Genomic DNA, 2931 nt, shown 5'->3' on the forward strand with positions numbered 1-2931 from the left:
TCTTCTGGGATAACAAACACTGGGTACCGAAGGGGGTTTTATCTTTGACGAGAGAGGAGGGGGGACAGGGCCTCATCCACTTGACCAGTAGAACTGCCACCTTTAGAGTCCAGTTTATTCAAAGGTTTTTAACAGGTCCGACAGATCTTATGTGGAGAGACGTGGCCAGCTGCATGTTCAGACAAGTAAGTAACTTGGGACTGGATGCTGCTCTGTTTTTAACTGATTTTAAATTTATACATTTTAATGGGGTTCCTCCATTTTATGAAAGTGTTTTTAAAGCATGGGGCCTTTTTAAAAGCTGTTCAGGTGGGAGCTCCAACTCTCTGTTCTGGCTTTTAAACCAACCAGTGATCCATGGTGCCAGACTAGACATCTCCCTGGAGGCCATGCCAGGCCTGACCACGGCACTGCTCCGCTCCAGGACGCTGCAGCTAAAACATGTGGTGAACGCAGCAGAACCGGATCTAAAGGAAGCAGAGGCCTTAGCCACACATCTGGGGGTCCGGTCCACCAGGCTCATACAGAGAGTCCTTCAACTGTGGAGAGAGAGACTAACTGAAGACGAGAAAATCCTCCTCAAGAAATACAACAGAGGGACAGAGCCCACACAAGGAGACCCGTTTCCAGACCTCCAGCTGACCCCCCAGCTGGGAGAAGCATCTGGCCCACTGCTGGAGAGGGTGACAACGGTATCCCTCCACAGCAACAACAAAAAGACATTATATAACAACTGTGTGAAGGTGATCTGCAGGAAGGACTTAGAAAAGAGGACAGAATGTGCATGGAGCAGGAGGATCGGCGATGGAGTAGCTCCATGTTGGGAGATCCTCTATACGCCCCCAATCAAAAAGCAGACTGCAGACCTACAATGGAGGGTTTTACATGGTGCTATTGCCTGCAACGTTGTGGTCTCTGTTATGAATCCAGCTGTGTCAAACGTCTGCCCGTTTTGTGGTCACCCTGAAACAGTTTTTCATCTTTTTATCGAGTGTGAGAGACTTTTAAATTTCCAAACTCTTTTAACTCAAGTTTTTAGCTCTTTTAACGTACAGTTTTCTGAGAGGAATTTCATTTATGGTGCTAAAGAAAGAAAAGAGAACAAAAAGAAGTGGCAGCTCCTCACCTTTGTTTCTGGCACAGCAAAGCTGGCCGACTACGTGTCCAGAGGGAACAAGGCTGAGGAGCGCCGGGTCAGGACGCAGCCTCAGTGTGGCGCTGCAACCTCCGCTGCAGACTGAGGCTGGAGTTTGAGTTTTACAAATTGTCCAGTGACAAACCTTTAAAAATACTTGGTGCCATGATGATGTTTTATGCACTGTTGAAGACAACCATATTTTACATTTCACTCGGTTCTTAAAAAGTTAAATTATTGAAAAATTGTGAAAAAAAACAAACAAAGTGTTTTAAATGTGTTGTTTTTTTAAATAGTGTTTTTAACTGAAAACTGTACATGTGTAAAATAAAGTTGAGTTAAAAATCAAAATCTTCTTCTTCTTCTTCATGTTTGTTGTGGATGAACTTTCAAACTGTTGTTCCCTCAGAGTTTCTCTCTCTCTGCTGTTTCACACAAACTGCTGCTCCTGGTAACTGATGACTCATCAGCAGCTCTGTTTCTGATTGGCTGCTGATGTTGAAGTGAAAGTAAAGAGTCAGGACTTTCCACAGACGCTGTGTTCGGGTGCTTCAGGAAAACTCACTGTCCTCTTATTGGCAGCGTTAGAGCTGCTGCTCAGTGTCAGAGGTGAAGGTGGTGAAGTCCTGCTTTAACAGAGACACCTGAAGGCATCGTGTGGTCAGACTGGTTAGGAGGGTGAGGAACTGTCCCAGTTCATCTCTCACTGTGAACTGGTTTCCACTTGTTGCTGGATGTTTGATGAGTGAGAGGAACATGGAAACAGGAAGTGAGACCTTCACTCACACAGAGCTTCAGTGGCTCAGCGCCGTCACTCAGAGCAGCTCACTGATTGGTTGTTTCAGTGCACTCACCTGTCACAGGTAATATCACCTGTTAGACCTGCACCTGGTCGCTGCTGCTCTCTCTGACTGACTGAATCATTCTTCATTCTTTATGACCCATAAACCCCTGCAGCGTGTGACATGTTCACCAGGTTTTACTCCTGTTGTGGGGACAGAAAGAAAGTGTGTGAGAGTCATGTGACCCGGGTCTAAATGCTGATTGGACCCTTCCATTGCTGATGTCAGCAGCTGTTCTGACAGACGGAGGTTCAAACTGCTGAGTCGTCACATGTTACACCATCAGGATGTCAGGAAACAAACTGCCGACTCGTCATCTCCACTCGTCTGTACGGAAGCTGAGAAAGGCCAAACACAAATATCCTCTCATCTCGTTATCTCAGGAAAATAAAGCTCGTTATCTCGAGGTAACGAGATGTTATCACCAGATTCACCTGTGAGGAAGTCGTAAAGATTCAAACTCCTCAGTTCAATAACTCAGGAACCTGGAAATAAAATCAGTCTCAACCTGAAGGTCTCCTTGTGTTAGTAGAATTATAATTATTATAATTATTATAATTATTATAATTAGGAAAAAGCACTTTTCTCCTCATTAAGTGTTGAAGTAGAATCATTGATGTGTGACAGGATTTCATGACACTAATATATCTGTGTTCAGTGTCACCTTGTAGACGCTCCCTGACCGATCAATGTTCTTCAATCAATATTCAATCAATGTTCTTCCTCCGGCTGCTTTGGATCAAACCAGGTTGCAGCTGGTTGTTGAACTTCAGAGGAGGGGAAAGCACTGGGTCCCACAGAGTGTCCTCTTTCTGCCCAAGGAGGAAGGGGGACAGGGTCCGGTCCGGTCCGGTCCGGTCTGCTTTCAGACTCCAGTTCAGCCAGAGGTTCCTGACTGGACCCGCTGACCTGCTTTGGAGACCTGTAGCTGGAGCCATACTGGAGCGGTGTGGT

At 45.8% G+C, this 2931-nt stretch overlaps 1 protein-coding gene and 1 long non-coding RNA gene across 2 annotated transcripts in view; both read left to right on the forward strand.

Moving 5' to 3' along the window:
* The window catches only part of LOC147817164 (uncharacterized), a 39899-nt gene that overhangs the window by 7557 nt on the left and 29411 nt on the right, over positions 1–2931 (forward strand). The gene's annotated exons all lie outside the window — the stretch shown is intronic.
* Positions 1–2931, forward strand: part of LOC111647831 (HLA class II histocompatibility antigen, DP alpha 1 chain-like) — a 19894-nt gene that overhangs the window by 1737 nt on the left and 15226 nt on the right. The gene's annotated exons all lie outside the window — the stretch shown is intronic.

The sequence above is a fragment of the Seriola lalandi genome, unplaced genomic scaffold, assembly GCF_002814215.2.
Source record: "Seriola lalandi dorsalis isolate HSWRI2012SDOR001 ecotype SW California unplaced genomic scaffold, Sedor1 jcf7180002055009, whole genome shotgun sequence".
Taxonomy (NCBI): domain Eukaryota; kingdom Metazoa; phylum Chordata; class Actinopteri; order Carangiformes; family Carangidae; genus Seriola; species Seriola lalandi.